Here is a 26,429-nt window from a genome sequence, read left to right as displayed (position 1 = left end):
GGGAGAGGGAGGAGAGCGGGAGAGCGGGAGGGAGAGCGAGAGGGAGGGAAGGCGAGGGAAAGAGAGACAGAGAGAGACAGAGCGCGCGAGAGAGGACAGAGGGGAGAGGGGGAAGGAGGGGGAGAGAGTGAGAGAGAGAGAGAGAGAGAGAGAGAGAGACCGAGGAGGGAGGGATGGGGAGAGAGAAGAGAGAGAGCGAGAGAGCGAGAGCGAGGGGAGAGAGAGAGAGAGAGAGAGAGAGAGAGAGAGAGAGAGAGAGAGAGAGAGAGAGAGAGAGAGACCCCGATTCCCGAAGGCGATTGGTCGTGGGAGGAGGGGCGGGAGGGAGGAGCGGGTCCCGCCGCGGGGCCTGCAGGAATCGCTGGCTCTGGCTGCCACCTAGCGGACGGGAGCCGCGCCCGGGAGGCGCACAGCCGGGTCTCTCCTCCCCTCCCCGCAGGCAGCCTGCGCCTTTTCTCCAAACGGAGACAGCACTTTGAAAATTCTTTCAATGGATTTTTTTCCTTGAAAGATCGTACTGGGGAAAATGATACTTCTATTAGTTACATATTCTCCAATAGCACACTCGCACCCCCCTCGTTTTGAGATCGCTCCCTAGGCAGGCTCAGGCGGGTGCGGAGCTGTGCGGAGTGACAAAGCCGCCGCGGCAGCCGCTGGGGGTGGGAGCCGCGCTCGCCTGCCCGCCCTTCGACTCGGGAGAGCGTAAAAGTTTGTCTCAGCTCCAGCATCCCGATCCTCAACACGCCCTCAGGTAAAGGTGGGAGCAAATGGCCACGCTGTATTGACAGAGGTAGGGTTTGTTTTTTAATACTCGTTCTCACTTTAAATTTCACCAGGGAGGGGTTTGGGAAACGCTGCGTGTTCGCGGTGCGTTTTGCGCTTCCCGGTCACTCCAGCCTCCAAGTCGGGAGTCAGCGACCGCTTAGTGACTAGCGATGATTTTAAAGAGCAGAATAAAGCCTTTTCCGTGCCTGCCCCACAGCCCCTCCAGCTCGAATAATGGAGAGACAGTCAATGCACTCTGCAAGCGGCGGCCCATTGTACGCAGCTGACGGAGAGGAGGCGAATGGGGCAGGCAGGAGCTCCTTGTCCTCGGCCTTCTCCCCCAAATAAACGCTCTCACGTCTCCTGGTCAATTAAAAGGTGAAACGAACACGATTAAAAGACAAAAAAAAGAAAAAAGGAAAGAAAGAAAAAAAAGGAAAAGGAAGAAAGAAAAGACGAGAAGATTAAAAAGAGAGAAAAAAGAAAGGACAAGCTTTTTATATCCAAATTCTAAATTTTACTCCCCATCTAGTACAGAGAAAGGCAGTCGAGGGTAGAGGAAGCAGGCAGAGAGAGGGAGACAAGGAGAAGGAAAGAGAACGTGGAGAGAGAGCGAGTGGAAGAGGCGGCGAAAGCGAGCTCCAGGGAACCGGAGGCCCGCTGGACGCCGGGTCTGCGGGCCCAGCCACCCTCGGACCCTGGACCGTGAGTCGTGGGCACCAGAAGCGAGACTTCGCCAAGTCCTTCTCCACCAGGCAAGTAACGCAATGATAATTGTTTCTTTTGAACTCGGGGCTGGCAACGCGGACAGGCCGGGAGGAGGCGTTGACTCTCTTGGCCTCGGCAGGCCGGGGCCGGAGTCCAGGCAGCCAGGGCGGGATGAGGAGAACTTTCCGTGGGGCCTGCTCAGGAGCCACCCTCACCCAGCCTCTGTCCCGCCAAAGCGCGAGGACAGGGACCGCGGCCGTCGCGCCCTTCTGCAGCTGAGGATCCTGCCAGCCGAGCTTCAGTCCAAATTCAAAACAGGTCTCCCCACCCCCATCATCCTACCCCCCACCCCCGCTCCCCCCCCACCCCCCACCAGTGGGCAACCGCTGCCGGGCCTCCAGCGCGGTGGCTGAGGAGGGGGGTGGCGTTTAGCATCCGTGCCGCCAGTGCAGAGCCGGAGCTGCGGTGGAACCGGCTGCGGGGTCCGGCTGGGCTGGGCCGGTTGCCCGCGCCTTGCCTGGCTATGGCTAGAGCCTGACGAGCTCTGCTCCCGCCGCCCACCTGCGGGCGCCGTTTGTAATGGGATCCCCTAACGTAACGCGATCGATGGCTGCCTCTTTGATGTGGGCGATAGTGTCAGCGGATTAAAAGGGACACCAAGCCGCTCTCCCGAGTGGAGAACCCGCGGCGGCGGCGGCGACCGAGCATCAGATCCCTAGCCCCGAAGCCCAGCCTGGCTCCTCGCGCGGCAGCACGAGGGCTGGGGGCGGGGAGGGGTCACCTCCCAGGGGTGGGGACTGAGGGGGTGTGCGTGAAAGGAAGAGCCTCAATTAAAACCTACAAGAGCGCTTTCCTCTGCGCTGGGCAGGGGCGCGCGTTTGCGTCAGAGGGCGCGCAGGGCGGGCGCAGGGGGCGGGGGGAGTCGACGCCGCGGGCCGCGCCCCGGGGCTGCATGGGCTAGAGGTTCAGCCAGCCGGACTGGGTTAGCCTCGGTCCCGCCACGCAGGCTAGGGACAAGGCGTGGCGCTAAGACGAGCTGAGACTTCCTGAGAGCGGTGGCGCCCGTTCACCCTCACTGTGGGCTCTTTCCGCTAGCCCCCACCCTGAGCTTCCAAACATGAAAGAGGCCCCTGGGATCCGGCATGACCCTGGGAATGGGGAGAATTGGGGCCCTCGAAGCTTCAGGCGAAGCCACCCCCTCCTCCAGGAGGAAGGGAAAAAGGGATGTAGTAACCGGCCATAATCCAAAAGATGGGGGCTGTTGGCGGTGGTGACCGTAGCTGTGGAAAATCTCGGCTTTTCAGAGCAGTGGAGAGATCGCTCTTCTGCCGGCCCTATGTGCCAAATTTCTGTCTTGCCAGGGGGCAGGAAGAAACCCGAGCTTTTTGGAAGAAAGGTGCTGTCCCCCTCTGGGACTTGTACAGCCCAAGAGACACTCAGGGCTCAATTCTTCTTACGGACCTTGTGTTCCGTATCGCGTTTGCACACTGTGTGGGTGTGCCTCCTCTTGTGCTCACAGCCTCAGCCCCAGCAAAATGGCTTCCATGGAGGGACTGAGGGGTCAGCTCAGGTCCTGGGCAGCTCTGCTTTCTCTCTGCGAAGCTCTCCTTTGTTCTTGGTTCAACTTGGCACACTGGTCCTGGGGCCTTATGCGCCCCATGAGGACATAAAAATAATCATATTTTGTGGGAGTAGGTAGGTCCACAAACTGAAATTCCCCGCAAGTGTCCAGGCCTACTCAACTGCAGGAGAAGAAAACACAGTTGTATTTCCACCTTTATTTTAGGCCTCTTCTCCAGATCTCTCTCTCTCCTTTTTCAACTAAGTCCTCCACCTTGGTTGCCTTTAAGTCTAAGCATATAGAGGTAGCTCTTGGACCTAGACCCACTGTGGCCCTTGCCTCAGTACCCTACTTGAGACTGCCAGCCCAGTGACCATATATACTCGGTCCTCTCCAAGGTCTCTCTCACCTGGTGAGGCTGGTCTAGGGATGGGGAAAAGCTCACCAGGGTCTGGGATCCCCAGTCTCCCTTTTCAAGTCTTTCTCTGGCCATGTGGTCCCCACAGGCCCATTCAATGCGCATAAAGTCTCCAGTGTGGTTCCCCCAAGAGATGGTGAGAAGTTACCCCTCTGCTTGGGAAAGAGGAATCAGGTTGTAAACTTGCAATTTCCCTTGTGGGTTGCTAGCATTATGGCTCAGCCTGAATCACTTTTTAAAATATCTTCCACCCAACACTTGATCTCTCCCAGCCAGATCGCTGGTAAACAGTTATGACCTGCTGGGGAGAAGGAGAGAAGCAGAGATTGGTGGTGGCATATACTGTGCTGGCTTGCATTCCAGGCCCCAGAGTCTGGATCTAAGCAGACTTTCTAGTTGATTAACACCCTGCTATCCCAAATCTTTCTTTCCTTGAAGGCTGAATTATTCTTCATCAATCCCATGACCTCTTTGATATTGGCATGTTGCTCTCCCCAAACTCACTAGATCATTCATTTTGGCTTTTTGGTAAATCACACTGAACAAGGTGGCCTTGCAAAAAATTTTCTATATCTAATTCAAAAGTGGTTGAGACCCTGCAAATGACCAGATATGTGTAGGAAATTTTCTCTCATACGTTTTTCCTACCTCCTAAATTGTTAAAATGGCATTTTTCAGTTTAGAGAGACCACAGAACAGAAATAACCCTGTTTTATCAAGCCCATCTGGAGAAATGAGTATGCCTGCAATTGTTGGGAGAAAGGTCAGTTCTACTGCTCTTACTGCAGACCTTTCCCAAAGAGCTTGTTTTAAAGGTGCAAATCAATTAGTCTCCCTTGGCATGAGACTAAGGTTGGGAGGAACACAGTTGAAGAAGATATATTTAAAATGGTCTTTAGAATGATACTTTGAAGGATAGAGAGAGGCACAGGAATGCCTGCCTAATGTTTTGTGATTATTAAAAAGCCAAAACCAAAACCCAAACAAATAAGCAAAAGCCGCTGCCTAAGTCAGGAAAACCCCCTCACAAGACTGAACTCAGTCTGTACTGTGGCTGCCCAGTTGTAAAAACTTCTGCCTTTGTCAAAATGAAAACAAAGATGGGAAGGCCAAATTGGGAGCTGAACTTCTGTTGGACTGGCTGCTCTTAGCCTGCCCTTGTGGTTGAACCACGGATGAGCAGCCTTGCATATTCACTATCACTCTGGTAGTCTGAGCATTTCTTCTTTGTCACCTTTGGGTCAGAATGTCCAGAGATAAGTGCTTTACCTTAGAAAACGGTTTAGTTTTCTATCACAAACCAGCCATTTAAAGCATGTGTTTTGGAAAGAGAGATAAAGGAAGCACTTCCGCTTTCTGCTTGGGCCTCCCGTTAGAGGGCCAGGAGCAGCCATGGGAGGGTGGCAGGAGAGCAAGTGCTGACCTTTGGATGCAAATCAAGCCTTTTATCGGAGGAAAAGTGACAATCATTCCTAGTACACTAGAGAAGCCAGGGACAAATATTTACTTTTTGTAGAAATCAAGCCTTAGCTATCTAAATGCATTTATGCAAAAAGAGAGAAAGAACTAGAGACTTCTGTGTTACAGAATGTATTTTTAAATTTTAAATGGAGACTAGAGTGAAGAATAACCGCGTGGTTCTTTTTCCTGGGGTAAATGATTTGGGTGTGGATGAAAAGTTGGAATTTTGAAATGAGTTTGAAGCTTGTTAAAGTACCCTGACAATAAATCAACTGCACCATATAATAATTTCTTTTAATAGTTACCTGTCAGAACACCTATTTCTGAGTTGGACATTCACTGATTAAATTCTGCTCGAATATGTTTAATTCTTTAATGTCACTTTCTTAACTGCCTATAAAAGAAACTGGCGAAAAAGTATTGACTCACAAAGCCAGCAGATCTATTGGTAACTATGGTCATATTACAATAGTATTTACCTATCAGAAGGTTGATCTAAATAATAAAGCTGACATTTCCTTCTAAACTGTCTGTCAGTGGAAAGATATGTTTATCACAGTGTCCTCCATCACCAAGGAGAGAGGGGGATTAGGTAAAGTTTAAATGAAAAAGAATGAGCATGCTATACCACTGATATAAACCACATGGAGCAATAAATAATTATGCCTTCTGTTATGCTATGTATATTTTATTTACTCGTTTCAGAGGTGAATAATAAACCTAGCTCAACTATGGGAGGAGTTAATAAAGTATTCCAAAAGCATGATCTAACAAAACTTGAGGATAGTTCTGTTTTATTGTTTAACCCTTTGCATGAAATCTTCTGAAGCTGAAAAGCAAAAGGAAAGGGCTTTTGTGTGAGTTGATCCTTGGCTATTCTAGGGCTCAGGTTGGTGTGAAAGGGACGAGGAGGTCACTTGAAATCTCCTTTTATCTACTCTTATTTTCTCTCTGGATCAGCAACTTTGAATGGACATTATCTAATCGCTCTTAATGGAAAGAAACTATGGGAGCAATGAAATGCCTTTAGTCCAGAAGTGAATACATGTGTGTGGAGCTTGTGTGTGCAAGCTGAGCTTGCGTAGGACTACATTTCTGCACACATGTGCTTAGAGATTTTTCGGAGTACATGGATATGTATGTAAATGTTTCCTATACACTCTGGGGGCAGGGTCGGATTGGGTTGCTTATTTTGCCTCTACACATGAATATGCACACACCCACATGAAGATTCTCTACCAAGTCTAGGTGATACTTGGAGCCACTTTTCCTTCAGTTCTTTCTTGTCCTCACTCTGCGGGATGTCATATTAGTTAAAAAAAAAAAAACAAATAATTGAGAACACGATGGACAGCCTTTTAGTGAAAACATCTCATTTCTTTTCCATTTTCAACTGGAAGTCACACTGACAGGAGGATTTCTTTTCAGAGGGTGGAGACTGTGTGACAGGTGAGAGAGAGGTGATAGGGTAACATGAGACCATTGCTTTCAATTTCTCCCCAATATTTTTTCTTTTCGGTCTTTCTTGGAATTAAATTGGTTAAAACACAATAAATAAGTGGAAAACAAGAGCCTGCATTAGGCAATTTAAAAGTTTTTCTTGCTATAGATGCATAACTCCAAACCTTTGAAGGTGAGAAATTGGTTACAATTTGCTTTGAAATTTGAAATTAGAATTATTCTAGTAAGTCTCAAATGCTAACTAAAATACCACCTAAGTTGTCTTCCTTAAGCATCACATTTACTTTAAAAAGGAGAAACAGCCCTCAGGTGAAGTATAAATGACTATCCAGAAAAGGACATTTGATTTCTAGGACTGAAAAGCACTGGGCTTTACCTCCTAAGAAATGCTTCCCCTCCCCCGCAATGTTCTTTTAAATAAGATTCGCATTGCTCCCAGAGCCTGGGACACTTTGCTGTAAATTCCTTTAGAAGAATACTTGGTTACCAGGGCTACAAGTTCCCATCTCAACCTGCCAGCCTCCCTGCCCCCCTGCTCCAGATTGCAGAGACCCTTGGCTGTCAGGGCTGGGACCTTGAACCCCTCCCCCGTCCCCCAGCCTACTGGAGATCGAAGTTCCAAAGTTCGAGGTTGGATGGGAGAGGATTAATCCTTCTTTAACTCCTCTCCTTGCCGTCCTCAATTCTGAACCCCAACAGATCTGTTTCCCGGGGTTTCCTGGTGAATAGGAGGGTAGGAGCCGCCCTTTCTAATAAAGATTAAATTAAGTAGAAGAATCCCAGACGCTGGATATTTGGAAGCTCCGGTGGGGTGTCAAACTGACGTTTAACACTTTTTTTCCACTCACTGTGCACAAATATTGGATTCATTGGGCTTAACTTTAGAAAGGAAAGAGGAAAAAAGAAGGAAGGAAAATAGGAAGAAAAAAAAAAGGAAAAAAGTCAAGGAGAACCCCCCAGTTTCAAGGATAAAGTGACTTTGAGTTCAGAAAGGCTGAAGGCAGAAGCAGGGCTTCCTGACTTTTCTAGTCTTTTCTTCCCCTGCACTACTCCAAGAATTGAACGCTGTCTTTCCCCAATGAGGGCACAGAGTTTTGCGGTTTTGTGTGGGTGAGTCCACGTTTATTCTTTAGGGGGCATTTTGGTGGCAGGGTCAGGACTGGGTATGCGAGAGGAAAGGTGAACTCAGAACCCTGTCACCTCTACTATGCTTATGTTCCCCCCTCTTTTATGCTTATTTTTAACCAAGGTTTTGTAGCACAAACTGAGCAGTTTCCTTCAGTTACTGCCCAGTAGGAGAAACAATAGCTTTTTCTGTTTGCTGTGTTCAGCGAGCTGGACACTGACCTTGAAGCTGAGGAGGCCAGGCACTACCTCCCCTGAGAATCATACCGACCCCCAAAATACTGGCCTCTCACACCCACCTGCTCCTCTAGTTGCAGGGCGCAGTCTGGAGGGGCAAAAGGCAAGTCCCTTCGTGCTGGTGTCTCGTTCCTGCAAATACAACACTGAATAAATTAACCTCAAACCAGCTAGTTGGGGTGTAGTAGTTTAGCAGGACTAATTGCAGACAATGGAGCCGAAATGACTTTTCCAATTAGCTGCTGGTTGGAGTTTAGTTGGAGGAACTGTCAGCTCCAACGATGGGTAATTGCTTTATTGCTCACAAAACTATCATCTATTTAGAACATATGTGCTAATTACTCTGGATGGGCGTCGAAAAAGAGACCATAAATCTAATAGCACTTAAAAAAGTCTATGGTGCTTGTAAGCAACCCTAGCCCAGGTTGGCGTGATGGATGGCTGTCTTTCAGAAAGGCGAGGGTTTCGACTGGAGGCACCGACGGGATGCTTTGGTCAAATCGCGTGCATGAGAGCGAGGGACCAGCGCAGCTGTGCGGAGGTTATAAATCACTGTCATCAAAACCAGTCCCCTCTTTCGCTGCGCACTTTTTTTTTTTCATTTTCGCAAAAGATTACTTTAGAAATCTTTTAATTGGATTATGCTGGGAAATTAATCTCCTTTAGTCTTGGCTAAATTTATTGTGGTCACTGTCGGGAGGAAAGCCCTGTAACTGCAGCGAGGGCCACGTCCCCTATTCCCTCTTTCCCTTAGCCTCCGGGGCCTCTCAGTTTCGTGGGACAGCCTTGCCCCAAGACCTAGGGAGTGACTGGGGGTGAGGAAGAGTAAAAAGACACACCCGTATAGAAGTCCGCGGCGGTTCCTAGGGAACCCCTTTGTCCTAAATGCCACCTTTCTGTCCCAGATTCCCTAGTTCCATGTATAGCTAGCATCCCTGTACAACACTGCGCCTTCTTCCACCAGGGGGTCTGAGGTTCTGGGGGCCTGCTACCAGGGAAAAAGGAGGCTAAAGGTGGCGGGAAGAGGAGGTGAGGTTTGCTGGGGTAAGGCTGCCAACCAAACTCATTACTTTGCCCTCTTCTCTTCCACGCCCCTCTTCTGGAGGGGAGCTCCGGCTTTGCGAACATTCTCCACTCTACTTCTCTGCGCAAAAACGCACGGCTCGTTTTTGGCGTTTTCCCTGGCACAACTCTGGAGACTCTTGCCTCTGACATGCACGACGCTTGAAGTCCGGGAGCTAGGGCCCTCCCCGCTCTACCAGAATCCTGGCACACCAGCGCAACGGAGGACGGGGACCGCCTTTCTGGTCCCGCACTTCCTAGTCCTTAACCTGGTCCAGCGCTGCCCGGGCAGCTGCTGAAGCTGCGGGTCTGGCCCCGCCGGCTGCTTAGCTCTGCGGGAGATGACAACATCTGCCTGAAACGGGATACCTACTTTTGCAGCTCAATTTAGCTCTTAATAGCAGCCCTCTGAGGTGTGGTTAATTGATGGGGATAAAGGCGTAATGACTTGACGGGGAGACGCCAATGATCCTTTAATATACTTTTAAAAGAACAACCACCACCCCAAACCTCGGCGAGTCATTGATAGGTGGGAGGATACGACGCGGATCTGGAGGCAGGAAAAGCAGCGCTTGTGCCGTTTGTATCTAGAGGCTTCAGTGAGGGGTGAGCCCTGGCTGTCAGGGCTGGGGCACCTGGGGGCCACCAGGGCGCGCAACTCGGGCTGTCGGGGGTTGTCGCGTGGTCGCGGAGAGCGGGGGCCTGACGAGGACCCGGGAGAGCTCAGGATGACAAGTGACCGCACTGAATGGCGGCGGGGAGGAGCCCCGAGCCAGGGTGGATGCCGCCCCATCCCGGACTCTGCCTCTACATTAGCCCTTCCCCTGCACGGGGCTGGATCCCCACACAGCTAGCGTTTCTTTCTGCCCTCGCTAGAGCTACCCTTCATCCAGCATGAGCGAAGTGGTCAAGTGGCCGAGCTCGGCGGGAACTCGCGGGGTTACGCTGTCTCAACAACCTCTGGGACCTCAGCACCAGGAGAGAAAGACACGTGCCGCTGTGTGTGTGTGTGTGTGTGTGTGTGTGTGTGTGTGTGTGTGTGGCCCTGAAACGCAAAACCAAAGCACGTGGCCGTATTTTTGCCAGGTTTGCCCACAGCCCTAGGGCCGGGAGTCCTGAGGTTTACCGGCGCTAGGTCCCGTCGCCGGCTCAGAGTGTCTCCGGCCCACCATCTCCCCAGACTTCTGCCCAACACTCTCTCCTCAGCACCTTCCCTATCCCTCGCCTGATTTCTCTTTGCGCAGTTCTAGTGTAGTCGTCAGCGTCAAAGGAGTGTACCGCACTGAGCAAGCCCCCAACGTAGGGCCACTCAAGTGCTGAAATGAAAAAACCAAAACAAAAAATCCAGATCGCCTTTCCCGTTTGCAAGGGGGAACCCCCTTTAGGTGCGAGCGGTTGTGTCTCTAGCAGATTTTGCGAGTATCCTGTTTTACTCTTTGGAGAGGGATAACCTTGATGCTTCAGGTTTGAGCTCCCTCTGGAAGCGTAAGGAGAAACAACTCCAATTACTGTCCAGATTTTATTATATTGAGAGATCGCAGGTGCTTCGGCGGCTGCTATTGTCTGCTTTCCTCTGTGAGCCCACATACCAGGGATCAAAGAGTCCCAGGAAACTTAATTTCCCCAAACCCTCTTGCGGAGAAGGCATACGTTGTCACGGGCGAAGCTTTGGGGTCAAAGATTTGAAGAAATGTAATTAAGAGTTCCAACTCCCAGAGTGTGCCTGTCTCGGTATGGTTCTGTCCTTCCACCGTCACTGTCTAACCTCATCTAGTCTGTTTCTGCCCTCACTGATGTCTAGGAATTCAAGTCTCACTGCTGCCTTGCCGTCCACCGCCCCCACCCCCCTCGCCCCTCCGCCTTCCCTGGCAGGGGAGAACTCCATGGCCGCGGTCTTCAAGGTTCTTGGGCGCCGCAGAGTCAGGGGCAGGGTCCCAGGTGCAGGTGCACGCCCTGGTCAGCGACTCTCGCTCAGGAGCTCCCTGCCCAGATGAGGTCCGTGACCTGGCGGCAGGTCCCTGAGTCTTTCCTAACGACGAGCCGCCTTTGGGCTGCCAGGGTCCTGAGCTGCCTGTGGCGGCCTCTTGTCCGCCTAAGCCCTCGGATCAGCGTTGGGCTGAGCGGTGTGGGCCCTGAGGGCGGCCGGGAGGCACCTGGCGCGATTCCTCGTCATCCCCGGCTCAGTCGAGGGCCTTTACTCCCGTGTGTCTCCTTACATTTCTCACCCCACAAGGGCGCTCCCTTGCGAACGATTCTGCACTCTGCGAACCAGGCTCCGGTGTCGGGGCTCCAGGCCGGCCCCCACACCTTCCCTCGAAGCCCGGGAACTCAGTCCTGGGCACCGCCAGGGCGGGAGCAGTTCCCGGAAGCTAGGCCCACATCCGGGCACGAAGCCTCGCTCGCGGAGTTGGCTTCCGGGCGCTCGACGCAAGAGTGTCGCTGCGCGCGGTGAGGGGCCCTGGCCGAGGGATCCGCGCGCCGGGGCCTCGTCGGAGGGCAAGGGTCGCGCTCTCGCGGGCGCTGGGGGTCCCCAGCCCGCGAGCTGGGCCTGTGCGGGCTTAAGGTTTAAGGAAGACGGGCTCGACCGGCGAGTGGCGCACGCTGCGAGAACCCCAGGCCCACGCTGTCGGTCAGCGCTGGCGGTTTGTGTCCCGGGGTCGGCGCAACAAGCTTCCTGGGAATGGGCCCGGAGCGGGTGAGAGCCGACTTCTCTGCAACTTGGTCAAGTTCAGAGACTCACCGTCGAAAGAGACCGCCTTTGCAGTCTTCCCCTCCCTGGCGAGAGCGCTCTGAGCCTTTGCGGTGCTGCGGGGCTGACTAACGCTGGGCCCTGCCTTGAGCACCTAGTCCCCTTCAGGTTTTGGGCCGAGAGGGGTAGGCAGCAAGGCCTGGGGCGCGGCCAGGAAACCTCAAACCCGATTTTCTAGTTTTGGCCTGGAGAAGCCGCAAAGTCAGTGGGAGTTAACTTTGTGGCCTTTGGGGTTTTTGAAAACCTCTGCAAGGCGGGAACAGCACAGAGAAACCGCCGTGCAGTTCATCAAAAAATGTTTTGGGGGACCGTATCTGCAGAGTTTTCTCAGAGAGTGTTGTATAATCTTGCAAATTAGCGAGCTGGTATGTATCTCGCCACCGGTGCACTGAATAGTATCTTCCTCCAGACAGGGATTGAGAAACGGAAATACCACCACCCTCCAGCCAAACTTGTGAGGACTGATTGCAGGGAAACTGGTGCTCCAGATGTTGCACTAGAGGCGCTGCAAGTGTGAGCAGGTAACGTGGAGAAGAGTGACATTGTTAACAGAAAGTATCTAATTAACAGTGACTTCATTTGATTGGAAGGATGAAAAAGCCTTTTTAAATCAATCCAGATTCACTGGCCTAAGCTCAGCCAATTTATGAATATGGAGCCTGACTGGGCTCTGCTTTCTTTCAAAGATGTCATCTTAGGGGTAATAGCATAGGTGAAGTCATTTGGTTACACTGTGGAAACTTTTATAGTGCCTTCCTTGGGAATTTAATTCAGTGCTTCTTCATTTTATTAGGAACAGACTGACTCCATCAACTGTGCTCTCCCTGTTTAGAGGCAGGACTGCTTGAAGCAATTAGGTTCACCAATTAGCATAGTTTTACTGACCCCAGCAGCAGCACCACTCCTTAGATTATCCATTTCTTCAAAGTCAGAGAAAAGCTGGAGCACAACATGCTTCCCAGGTGTCTAGGTTGGGAAAATAAGCCCACAAGCAGGGTAGCACAGCAGTGCAAAAAGCTTTCTTAATAGTCCCCAAGTGTTTCAGCAACTTTGGTGGATTTCTCTCCCCTTTTCTGATGCTGGATCCTGTGGTACCTCCTTATTTCACAGAGCCTTTAAAGCCTCTCTCCTTGGGTTGCGTTTTGGCAGAACTGTTTTCGAGAAAGTGAATTTTCTCCCTTCTTTTATATCTGCCTGCATGCTAACGAAGCAGTGGACGATGTTAGGGTCCAGAGAGAGAAGTCACTGAAGGCTCCTTTAAACTCTGTTAGGTGACAAGGTAAGGGCTCAGGTCTTTGGGTGTGTCCGCGCATGTGTAATGTCCTTGCGTGTGTATGTGCTTCACAACCTATGAGGAGAGGCCAGAGGGTGGAGATGGGGATGTAAATCACTGCTTTCCCTCATTTTGAAGGTGTACCTGGAAGGCTTTGCTGCAGCCTCTTCACGGTCACCTCGGTCAGTTGGCAGCCAACATCTTCAGTCGTAGAAGATGTGTGGAGCTCGAAGCAGTCTAGGAAAGAAGGGACCTTACTCTTGCCACTGTCAGGTAGTGAAGGGGTTACATTTACGTAGCTGTTCTCTCTCTCTCCCCTAAAATAGATACTCCTCTGTAAGATTTTACTAGATAGAACTGCTGACAGTTCATCAGTAGCAGCCACAATGTAATACCCTAACCTTATTAAATCAATAAATACTAGATCCATGTATTGAATTAAAAATGTATCAGCATGGCCAGGAATTGCAATCATATGGCCATGGACCACAGAATCGAAGATGCCACTCAAAAATTGACTAGTTAGCATTTATTTAACCTTTTTCTATTTTGCATCTATGATTAGATGCTCTGGGTTTTAACATTTCAGAGACCATCGTGACAGGTTTTTGTTGTTTTTGTTTATTTCTTGGAAATTCTTTTCTTTCACTTCTCACGTTTAGCCACAAAAATGATGCATTTGTATTTAGGAATAGTAATATTGCTGTGACTGTATTGTTCTTGTCATTAGTTTTCATCTAGGAAATATAATCCCACTCAGTACATCTTACTAGAGTAAGATGTACCCAGGTGCATAAGTTTCTACATAAGCATGAATAAATTTAGATGCATATGTTCTTGTATATGTGTAAATAAATATACTCAATGTGAACGTACTGCCATACATTGATATGTTTATTTTTAAAAAAGAAACCATGTTTAATTTTATCTTTCAGCATTGCCAATGATATTAAAAGCTAAAGAACTATTTATTATTGTGAAAGAAGTTATTTATAATCTGATTTGCTGTTGAATCTTAAATGGCAAGAGATGAAATTAAAATTTTCAAGTCTTTAAACTGGACACAGTACTTAGAAAATTACCCATATTGTAAATGGCTACATTTTATGTGTGAAAGAAATACTTCAATGTGGTTTACCAGAAATTGGTCAGTTAAGTTGGAGATTAGTAGGTGAATTTAGAATTAGTCTGTACTGAAAACAAGGAATGTGTTTAACACCTGGAGTTTTAATGGAAAAAGTAATATTACTTTAGCCAGATATTTGTTTATACTGATTAATGATGCTAATTATTTAAAAACATTCATCCCCTATTGATGTCAGCCAGCGTATTTGGTAGTGAATTCTGAAGATAAAGTCATTGGGCCTTGGGTTCACTACACTGTGAAAGAAAAAATCTTTATTTGACGAAATAGGCAATCAACTGAAATCTATCCTCTTTAAATAAACTGATTCCTCAGTATTTTCCCAGTGTTGGTGTAAGTTGTTGTCTGTGATGTCCCCCAGGGCTCTTTCCTCTGCTCTCTGATTTGGTATATAAAAGCAGCTCTGAATGATGGATTACTGTGTCATTGCAGCCTGCGAAGGATTAATTTGTTTCATTGATTTCTCTTTAGGCAGATTGCCAGAATTTGCTGCTTCCCACCTTTCCTCAAGACTTCTAGAAGTAATAGACAGTAATAGCCTAAGACAAATCAGCTCCTTTTTGTAAAAATAGAATCATGAAACCAGGAATCCTAATGAAAGCTATGGCAAACTTTTTATTGGCATATTGGAGAGAACAATTAATAGGCTACTTTATCTGGCTTAGAAATAGTTTTATTTGAAAAATGTCTTTGACTTGGTGACTTAAAACACATCATATTGGTAGTTTGTAAGTAAGCATTTATAATATTTGTCCCATAAAAATTTTCTCTAATTTGTAAGCATCCTATTTAACTCAGGAAAAAAATGTGTTGTCTATGTGATTGACAAACACTTTTCTTTATATGTCAAATTTTAGGATCAAGTAACTTGTCAACATAAATTTAGGTAAATTTACTTATAAATACTTATAGGGCTATTTGGTGCAAAGAATTTTTAGAAACTTTGGACAAGGACACAGAGTATTAGAGCATAGATATAGAATTAATTATTTAAAGAAAATATAACTTTTTGTGATTAAAAAGCTAGTTAGTATTTGCTCATAATAACTTGCAAAAGTTAAAAATGACATTTTGTATATTTCTCTAAGCCTTTCTCCAAGCATTTATATGTTTTATTTATATATAGATAGACACCACTTTGTATCTTGCTTTTTTCAGTTGGCATTAAATAGTAGAAAATTTCCTGTGTAATTAAAATTATTAAAGTCATTTATGTTGACTGTTTAATGTTTTAGCATGTATAATTATTCATTGTTCTATTGGAGAGTTAGATTTTTAATTTTCCATAATTATAAATAAAGTTATGATAAATGGCTTTTTAAATAAATCTTATTCATCCCTCTGGCTATTTCCTTACAATATATTATTACAAAAGAATTCACTTGGATGAGGGTATAGACTTTTTTTAAGGTTCTTGATATTGATGGCCAAATTGTTTTCCAGAAAAGTTCTTCCAGTTTATACTGGTACTATTGAAAAAAATTTCTCTGTAGAGGCAGCATTGTAATCTATGTTACATGAGCAAAGAAAATAGAACAACATTCTTTCCTTGTCTTCTGAAAGCACTGGTAGCATTTTGCATACACTTAGTCTCTCAGAAGTATTTTCTCAACTGCAGATGTGAAATAGGCTGGTTATACAAATCTATTTGTTTCCCTTCTGTAGATCATTGATTTAATGATCTCAAGTTATACTTTTTATGCAATTAGTTGTGTAGTAAAAACTAATATTGTCATGTGCTAATGTTTTTTCCCCCTCTATTGTGCTATGATAGTAGTCCATGCAATATCAGCAAGTTTATGCTTTTCCTGTGCTTTGCTGAAAGGAAAAAGGAACATCTGTTTCCATTATATATCTGCATCATAATGATAACAATTAAATAGCTATTATGGTAGTATACAGTAAATATATTTTGCTGAATGACCTGTACTTTCTTGTTGGAAAATTTCAGAAATTGCAGAGGCATTTAGTTTTTACAGGTAGGTCCCATGTAGAGGTTTAGACAGGCCTTTGATTAGTTTAGGCGAATCATTGCAATCTCGGTAAAAACAACCCTGAAGATTAAACACTAGGCTATCGGATGTGACTCTTGAATGTATTTTTCTTAGGCAGATGTTTAGAGTAAAAGTTATTAGCTATCTGAGTATTCTTAAGTGATTCAATCATGGTGCTAATAATACAGTTCGTTTTGTGTTTTGTGCTGTGTGTGTTCTTTTAATATTTTACTAAGCTGGAAATTGGAAATAGTTTTATGTACATATTTTTGAAATATATTTTAAAATGTTTATTTATTTTGAGAGAGAGTGCGTGCACGCTGCACACAGTGCACACACATGTGAGCGGGGGAGGGCAGAAGAGAGGAGAGAGAATCCGTAGCAGCGTCCTAGCTATCTGCCCAGAGCCTGAAGTGGCGCTTGATACCACGAATTATGAGATCATGACCTGAGCTAAAATCAAGAGTCAGGTGGCCCCTTAATCATCTGAGACACCCAGGCAACGCCCCCTCCTTTTTTTTTTTTTTTTTTTTTTTTTACAGCCCAGCACTCTTTTCCCCCACATATTAGGGGATCATAGTGATACTTGCCTTTTAAGCTCATGAGGAGAATGTTTGAAACTGACACACTATTTCCATTGACCTTTAATATTCCAGGGAAGTGTTTTCATTTATTTCATTCAGCTTTTGGTTAAAGATGTTTTGGTGGTTACTTAAAAAAAAATGGTTAGAAAGTATTTCAGGCAAAATGTGGCATATCAAGAAAAACAGACATGTGCTCCAAACTGTTTGAGAAGTAAAGTGTTACCTGTACAATTGAAGCTCTTCCTGATCTTACTCCCTGATGGCTTCTTGAAGAGATAATCATCATCCTAAATTTGATCATTATCTTTTTTGCCTCTTAAGTATTTTTCTTGACATGTCTAAAGATTTGTTGTAAGTGACTTGTCCTTTTAAATGAATTAATTTTAAGATGTTGAAGCTGTGAAAGCTGTTGGAACCTTTTTCGTCTAATCACCTGTGAGTGATCATGTTTCATCTGTGAAGTTGTGGACAGATCCACATGTTCTTTGATGTCCTCCTAGGCATAATTAAAGTTTTTTGATTACCTCTTATTTTCCATATGAATTAAAATAAAACAAAAGGAAAAGGCCCAGAGAAATTTAAGTAACTTACTGAAGACCATATAGTAAATCCAGAGCCAGGAATGAAACTTAGTTCTCCTGACTTCCATGCCAAGCACTCTTCTCTTCAGTTCACATTGTCTGCTTTGGGTACTGGCTAACTGACCACTGTAGTATCCTGTGGTTAAAGACTGTCTGTAGGCTTTTATAATTTTGTGACTGTGTATGCAGAAAAGGTTTTTCTCTAAGAGTATTTTTCCTGTAGGGGAAAACATTGAAGCCATTATCAGCCTGTAAGCTACCTATAGAAGGAGAAGACTGAATGTGTAGCCTCCTGTAGAGGCTGCGGTTTTCTTCTTTATTTTCTGGACTTTCCTGGAAAAAATGGTAGTTTGGGTACAATGAAGCTTTCGATAGTTGTCTTACTGTGTGGTCAGTTTTCTGATCTCTTCATGGTAACTGGACCAGGAAAATAGGAATGGGCACAAATATAAGTGTCTCTTTACGTGTACATATATCTATTTTTCAATATATTTTGGCAGTCAGGACTTTGACAAATTGCTTCTTTCTTTCTTTCTTTTTTTTTTTTTTTGTAGCTTATGTTGTGGTCAAATCACAAATGACTTTCTATTTGAAAATGAGTTTGTTTCTTGTTTCTATTTAGCAACCAACTTATCAGAGCACTAAAGTGAGAGTAGCCCAAATAGAATAATTTTGAAACACATTTTTAAAATCTCTTTGGAGAAAAACCCTATTCTAAAAATGGCAACCTAGAATTCCATGCATGTACGTTCTTTCAGGTTTTTACTCTATCGAATTTAATTCATTCTTAGTTGAGATGAGTAAGCTTGAGTCATAATATTCACAGTGCCGTGCCTTTCCTATGAAAAAATTTCAATATAACTAGAGATGGAGTTAATGTATCCTATTATAAGACTATCTGTTCCCAAATCTGTTGCTTTAAGACCAAAAACTTGGTTTAATAAATTATTTGGTTCTATAAATACATACTAGGAAACTTGTAATCGTAGCAATCATTCTTTTTAGGGAAGATGAAGCTACTAATCGTAGCTTTGTCAGTGCTATAAATATTCTCAAGGTAGTTGTGTTTTAACAAGCAAGGCAGGTAACACATTTTTCTCTATTTTAGATCAATTATCTTATGTGTTCAGCAGCTGCTAGTAGGAAATTTTCCCTAGCATATTAGTTTGGGGAGGAGAGATCCAATGCAATCAGATATCAACATTCAGTACTCCTTTTATTTAGCATTTATAAATGCATATTGCTTTTTATGAAGCATATTGCTTTATTTGCTCATACTAAATATTATTTCTTTCATATCTGTAACATTTCTGTCTGGAGAGAAAGCTGTGTGTGTGTGTGTGTGTGTGTGTGTGTGTGTGTGTGTGTGTCTGTGTGTGTCTGTGTGTGTATGTCTGTCTGTAAATATTTGCAAGGCATTTGTCTAGTTGAAAGTTCTGGTGAACGTCTGTAATGGGTAATATAAAGACTTTTCTCCACTCATTAAATTTCTCCATTGTTGCTCTATCAGGTAGGTGAAACTCAGCAGAAAAAATGTGAGTAGAGGAAACTAGCCCCTTGCTAACTTGTTTCTCCTTGACCATAATATGAATCTGGACAGTAGTGGTGAGAATATGGAATCTTAATCACCAAACCAGCAGTGCTAACACTAGAGAAACCATGGTGAGACACAACAATGTATAGTCCATTTATATTATTTTACTATTTTAGTTATATAGCTCTTTGAAGAAAGGTGATGTATTGTTTACAGAAACCTCTGAATTTGGAAAAAAATGTGTATGTATTTTTATGTACGCATGTATATATTTATATGATTATATATTATGTATATTTTTTGTCATATATACTATCAGGATTATAGGTGCTTAAATATCTGCGCTTTTTGTACTCAGTTCTTAATGACTGTACTTTAGACCAAGTTGAGATTATTTCAAAACTAGCATTGGCTGTGTATTTTCTATTGACACAGCCAACACACAATTTTCAGATGTGATCTCAGAATTTTTCTGTGGGTAAAGGGTAGAGTTTTCTTCTACTAACGTTAGATTTGCATGTTGTAAAATTTTGTTCATGGCCTGTTTCGAAATCCCAGATCTTTAGGATTTTCTCACTATTTGATTCTTAAGAGAATTATGCTGCTGTTGTGCTTATTGTTCTTGAGATATAGACAGTTAACACCTATTTATTGAATTCTTGTCATGCTTACTGCATGTGAGATAGATAAAAGCAAAGTCATTGCTCTTCAGGGGATAATTATTGATATGGTCTTTTGCCAAGAATTTAACAGATTATATTTTCTTAATATAATATATTTGTGATTTTATTAATATTATTACATGAAGACTTTAAGAGAAAAAGAAAATACATTTAGGTTTCCATTGCTGTTCTTTGCCTTTTGAAAAATTGTTAGAGTTATAATTTGGGATCAGCCAAAATGATATTAATATAGTATCTTGAACAAATAGGATGTGGCATTTGCTAACTTTAAATCAGTTTTTTTAAAGAATATAAGATCTAAGAAGTTTTCCTGATACCCTGTTTTGTTTAAATTAAGTATACCAGTCTAATTATCTCTCTGTAAATAAAAAATAATTGCCTAACAATGTTTCTGAAAAGTACCCTTGGTGCTACTGCTTTAGCAAGAAGCAGGTTCATTTTTTTCAAAGCTCAAAAAAAAAAAAAAAAAAAAAAAAAAGAAAAGAAAATCTTGCCATTTGTAACTACGTGGATGGAAGTAGAGGATATTATGCTAAGTGAAATTAGAGAAAGACAAATATCATATGACTTCACTTATATGAGGACTTTAAGACACAGAACAGATGAACGCAAGGGAAGGGAAGCAAAAATAATATAAAAACAGGGAGGGGGACAAAACATAAGAGATTCTTAAATATGGAGAACAGAGGGTTCCATACTGGAGGGGTTGTGGGAGGAGGGATGGGCTAAATGGGTAAGGGGCATTAAGGAATCTTCTTCTGAAATCGTTGTTACTATATGCTAACTAACTTCAATGTAAATTTAAAAAAAAAACTCAACTAACAGTATATTTAAATTAAAGTTGGGAACTACACTAAGTATGAAGGCAAAACATATTTTCATAGATATTTAGAAAAATACCTGTGTTTGGTTTTGACTTCCCATTAGCTTCGATGGAAATACTGAATTTTTGCATTGAACATGTTTCTGTTTTCTTTTTTAGAGAGAGAGAGAGCGAGAGAGAGAGCAAGGGACTGTGAGCAGGGCAGAGGGGCAGAGGGAGAGGGAGAGAATCCCAAGCAGGCTCCATTCCTAGTGTGGGGCCCTATGTGCCTCTCAGTCCATGACCTGAGCCGAAATCAACAGTCGGACGCTCAAACTACTGAGCCACCTAGATGCCCCTGCACATGTTTTTATAGCATTACAAATGAACATGTTTTTATAGTTCACCCAAGTTTATTAAAGGATGCTAAGAACAGTTACTATTTGGCTGTCACACAAAAAATGAGTTGTTGATATATTTGCCAATAGATCTGACCTAGGTAGATAGCTGTTTTTGATAAAAAAGTTTAACAAAAATACCCCTACCCCTATAATAAAGTCTTTTTGGATTTAATCTTGTAGTTTTTCTATCTGTTTATATGTGGATATAGGTGTAAGTTTCAATTTACAAGTATTACAATAAACAAAGTATAATTTATATTTTGTGTAGAGTGAGAAAATACGGTCCTTTTGAATTTTAGTGATTGATAAGGTTTTGCATTATTTATACATTTCTCAAAACAAATATACACATTCCTGGGACGCCTGAGTGGCTCAATCGGTTTTGTCAGGCTTCAGCTCAGGTCATGATCTTGCACTTTGTGGGTTCTATCTCTGTGTCGCTCTGTGCTGACAGTTTGGTGCCTGGAGCCTGCTTTGGATTCTGCATCTCCCCCTCTCTGCCCCTCCCTCACCTGCGCTTTGTCTCTCTCTCATTCAGAAATAAATAAACATTAAAAAAAACCCCACAACAAATATACACATTCCAAAATAAGTCCCTTTTTATTTAGCTACAGTTTTGAGATGTGTATTTTATAAGATATTTTTAAAAAGGCAAAAAACCCAGTAATATTTGGTAGAAGGTTCCAGTGGATTGTACTATACTATTAGGCTTAGGCTCATGTCAGTCTAGTTTGACAACTTACGGGTTGTTGTTTGGACTGGCTAGAGCTTAGTGATCTGAAGGAATAAGGGAGTGGTATTACAGAGCTTCGAAAGCAGCATACCAACTGATGTCTGTGACAGAGCCAAAAGTCACCAAGATCCTGTTTGTATTTCAGTTCCAATATTGATCAGTTTAAATGTGTTTTGAGTTTTGACCAATAGGTTTAAAATTCTGAAACTTCTGCATTTTATAGTAGGGAACTAGCCAAAGACTATATTTTTATATACAGTGTGTATGATGAAGAGTTTTGTTCTTACGTAAACTTGCTTAATAGTTGTCCTACCCAAGAGAAGTATAAAAAATCCTTAATTATGAATTTTCCTTTTCATATACATTGTAAAACCTTATCATTATATGCTAAGCATATTTCATATATTGTTTAATCTGTTTATATAAACTGTAAAATTCCCATTTTACTGGTGAAGAATTTGAGGCTCAACCGTGGTTAAGTAATTTGCTCAAGTCACATAGCTGATGAGTAACATAGCAAGGATTTGAAGTATGTGTCCCTCTAGAGCCCGTTCCTGATCTATGCTGATTTCCCTGCTTCTCATCAAGTAACTCATTGTATTATCTTTGGATTATAGGTCAAATTGTATTCTCACAGGCACATAAAAGTGCATAGAGCAACTCTTTTATAAAACAAAGGAAAATCTATATAATTTCATGTTATTTTTATGTCCCAATAGCTATAGGATAATATTCTCTCTGTTTGATTATGTGCTTTATAAATGGTACTTTATAGATGAAACTCTTTCCTTAGAGTCATTTGGTACTAGGTTGACTTAGCTATTAAATACCACCTTTGCTAGAGGTTGAAAAATGAATAGCAAGAAAATTTATCATTACTGATTTGCAATCTTCAGAATGTTTTTGTCTTTAGTGACTTCCAGGGGGACAAATCAGTTTCCCTTATTAGGTATATTATTTTGCTTGGGCTGTGTAGCATTGTACCACAAAAGGGGTAGCTTAAGCAACAGAAATTTATTGTTGCCTGGTTCTTGAGGCTAGAAGTCCAAGATCAAGGTGTTGTCAAGGTAATTCCTTCCAATGGCTGTGAGAAAGATAATCGATTACATGCCTCTCTCCTAGCTTGTGGTGGTTTGTTGGTAATCTTTGGTATACTTTAGTTTATAGATGCGTCATCCTGATCCCTGTCGTCATCTTCATGTGGTGACCTCCCTGTGTATGTTTCTGTCTTTATGTCCAAAGTTTCCTTATTTATAAAGACACCAGTCATATTGGATTAGAGCCTATCCTAATGACCTCATTTAACTTGATAATCTGCAAATACCTTATTTCCAAATAAGGTCACATTCACAGGTACTGAGGGTTAGGACTTCAACATATTTTTGGGGGGACACCATTCAACTCATAACAGTAGGCAACTTTTTCTGAGATAATAGATTTGAAAACTCTTTAATAGTGATCAGTGTTTGCAGTTTATCAATTTATTGGTATAATTATATGCATGACTGCCCATAAGTGAGTCAGGTCTGAATATTCTTTTGGGATAGGACTGATTTTACCGTAGTATTCTTAAAACACTGTAGGAAGAACAGACTGGAGAAGTATTTAGGAAGGATTTCAATAAATGATACGATGGAGTGTCACAGTGTATGGAGCAGATAATGAGCTTTTGGAAATTCAAGTACAAAATCAGTATAGCTGGTGGTATGATGAAGTTGGGATTTAGACAGATATTCAGAGCAAGAGGATGCTATAGAAACAGAGAGGTTATGGGTTGAGGTTCTGTTGTAGGAATGTGTATTTTATGTAGAGTGGGCCATGGTGATAAGGGGAGGCTTTGGGCCAGTTATATTGTGAAGGAATCCTGGCTCTGGCCCTTTAGAGTTAAGGCCAATTTTAATTTTTAAGTTTCAAGAAATTCCTGTAGGATTTATTTTTAATTTTGCTGTGAGGACAATTTGAAATACATCATTAACAAGAAAAATATGACCTATATCCCTACTACCCAGTGCTAGTTGTTATTAACATTTTGGCATCTTGATACAATTCTTATGAAATTCCTGCCATGCTTTTTGATTGAGATTATACCACCTAAATAGTTTACTAAAATAAATCAACACCTGTTTCTAAATATGTATCTGAATTTGAGACCCGTTGGGGAACAGACCTAATGACCACTGATGATGAATCGGGTCACCATAATTCCATAAACCATTAGGTCAAGATAGTTTTGTCTCATGTGATTTAGTCTTTTGCCTTGTCCTGTTGTCCTTCCTCCTGTCTTTCACACTACTGCCAAGATCTTTTTAATGATTACATCACTCCTCTGGCTTACCTCCTTTAGTCAGACCGAGGTCCAGCTATTTAGCATAATAGGCATCTCTGTGATCTTTTTCATGCCTTTTTCTTCTCATTTTATACTTTCCAAAAAGCTTTTAGAATTTCTCAGAATATTGTGTACCCTTTTGCACCTCTATAATTTTTCACCTCTCCCCTGCACTAAGAATGTCTTCTTTCTTTTTGTCCCTCTGTTCAATGGCTGTTATTTTTTAAATACTCATTTCACATGACATTTCTTCTCTAAAGCCTTTATTCTAAGCCAGTTTTCCCTTTCTTTTAGTATCTGTAGCACTTTCTAGAAAACTGGCTATAAACTGATGACAGGGTATCATAGTGACTAATTTCCTTCTTTATCTTTCTTATTTTTTTCTTTTTAAAGAAAGTTTAATTTAAATTCTAATTGTTAACAGAGTGTAATATTAGTTTCGGGTGTACAGTATAGTGATTCAGCACTTCCATACAATACCTGATGTTCATCAAAACTTGTGCACTCCTTAATCCCCATCACCTATTTCACCTATTCCCCCCTCCCTTCTCCCCTCTGGTAACCATCAACTTATTTTCTGTAGGTAAGGGTATGTTTCTTGGTTTGCTTCTCTCTCATTTTCTCCTTTGCTTGCTTGTTTTTTTAATTAAATTCCACATATGATTGAAATCATATGGTATTTGTCTTTTGCTGACTGACTTATTTTGCTTAGCATAATCCTCTATTCTATCCATGTTGTAAATGGCAAGATTTCATTTATTTTTCATGACTAAGTAACATTCCATTGTGTGTGTGTGTGTGTGTGTGTGTGTGTGTATACGACATCTTTTTTTCTTTTTTTAGTTTCAAGCCTTAAATACTAGTTACAGAGTAACAGGCTTTAAGTTCCAGTGTTCGTTTCAGGAAAAGGATTTAGTGATTCATCACTTACATACGACACCCAGCACTCATCACAACAAGTGCCTTACTTAATATTCATCGCCCTTTTAACCCATTCCATCACCCACTTCACCTTCAGCAACCCTCAGTTTGTTTTCTATGGTTAGGAGTCTGTTTTATGATTTGCCTCTCCCACCACCTCCCCGACCCATGTTCATCTGTTTGGTTTCGTAAATTCCACATATGAGTGAAATCATATAGTATTTGTCTTTCTCTGACATATTTCATTTGGCATAATACATTCTAGCTTCATCCACATCATTGCAAATGGCAAGATGTCATCTTTTTTGATGGTGAGTAATATTCTATTGTATATATGCACCACAACTTCTTTATCCATCCATCAGTCGATGGACATTTGGGCTGTTTCCATAATTTGGCTATTGTTGATGATGCTGCTTTAAACATCGAGTTGGGTGTATTCCTTCAAATCAGTATTTTTGTATCCTTTGGGTAAATACCTAGTAGTGCAACTGCTGGATCATAGTGTAGTTCTATTTTTACTTTTTTGAGGAACCTCCACACTGTTTTCCAGAGTGGCTACACCAGTTTGCATTCCCACCAACCATGTAAGAGGGTTCCCCTTTCTCTGCATCCTTGCCAACATCTGTAGTTTCCTTTGTTATTAATTTTAGCCATTTTACAGGTGTGAAGTGATATCTCATTGTAGTTTTGATTTGCATTTCTCTGATGATGAGTGATGTTGAGCATCTTTTCATGTGTCCGTTAACCATCTGAATGTCTTCTTTGGAAAATGTCTATTCATGTCTTCTGCCCATTTCTTCATTGAATTATTTGTTTTTTTGGGTGTTGAGTTTACTAATAAGTTCTTTATAGATTTTGGATCTATTAGATGTGTCATTTGCAATTCTCTTCTGCCATTCTGAACGTTGTCTTTCAGTTTTGTTGATTGTTTCCCTTGCTGTGCAGAAGCTTTTTATCTTGATGAAGTCCCTTTAGTTAATGTTTGCTTTTGTTTCTTTTGCCTCAGGAGACATATCTAATAAGAAGTTGCTGTGGCCAATGTCAAAGAAGTTGCCACCTGTGTTCCTCTCTATGATTTTTTATAGTTTCATGTCTCACATTTAGGTCTTTCATCCCTTTTGAATTTATTTTTGTGTAGGGTGTAAGAAAGTGGTCCAGTTTCATTCTTTTGCATGTCACTGTCCAGTTTTTTCAACACCATTTGTTGAAGAGACTTTTGTTCCTTTGGATATTCTTTCCTGCTTTGTCAAAGATTAGCTGAGAATATAGTTGTGGGTCCATTTCTGGGTTTTCTATTCTGTTCTGTTCATCTATGTGTCTGTTTTTATGCCAGTACCATACAGTCTTGATGATTACAGCTTTGTAATACACCTTGAAGTCTGGAATTGTGATGGTTCCAACTTTGCTTTTTCTTTTTCAAGATTGCTTTGGCTATTTGGGTCTTTTGTGGTTCCATACAAATTTCAGGATTGTTCTAGCTCTGTGAAAAATGCTGTTGGTATTTTGGTGGCTGCATTAAATGTGTAGATTGCTTTGGGTAGTATAGACATTTTAACAATATTTGTTCTTCTAATCTGTGAGCATGGATTGTCTTTCCATTTCTTGTGTCACCTCCAATTTCTTTTTAAAAAAAATTTTTTTTAAAGTTTATTTATTTTGAGAGAGAGCAAGCGGGTTGGGGGCAGAGAGAGAGAGGGGAGAGAGAGAATGCCAAGCAAGCTCTGCACTGTCAGTGCAGAGCCCGACTCAGGGCTTGAACTTACGAACCATGAGATCATGACCTGAACTGAGATCAAGAGTCAGGCGCTTAACCAACTGAGCCACCCATCATCTTTAATTTCTTTAATCAGTGTTTTTATAGTTTTCAGAGTCTATCATCTTTATCTTTTTTACTAGACTGAAT

The 26,429-nt window shown here is 42.8% G+C and overlaps 1 long non-coding RNA gene across 10 annotated transcripts in view; it reads left to right on the top strand.

The window, feature by feature from the left end:
* Positions 1 to 304: 304 nt before the first annotated feature.
* The window catches only part of LOC102899982, a 149,247-nt gene continuing 123,122 nt past the window's right edge, over positions 305 to 26,429 (top strand). For 2 of the 10 annotated variants that reach the window (XR_002744395.2, XR_002744388.2), the window contains exons 1-2: positions 314 to 790; positions 11,957 to 12,068. This is a non-coding gene — a long non-coding RNA (uncharacterized LOC102899982). Of the gene's footprint in view, positions 791 to 1,549; positions 1,792 to 10,868; positions 11,494 to 11,956; positions 12,069 to 26,429 lie in introns of those variants that run through there. The other 8 variants (XR_006583113.1, XR_006583121.1, XR_002744389.2 and 5 more) reach the window with 8 other exon arrangements.

The sequence above is a fragment of the Felis catus genome, chromosome A1, assembly GCF_018350175.1.
Source record: "Felis catus isolate Fca126 chromosome A1, F.catus_Fca126_mat1.0, whole genome shotgun sequence".
Classification (NCBI taxonomy): Eukaryota; Metazoa; Chordata; class Mammalia; order Carnivora; family Felidae; genus Felis; species Felis catus.
The sequence above is the reverse complement of the archived record's forward strand: the minus strand, read 5'-3'. Positions and strand labels throughout refer to the sequence as shown.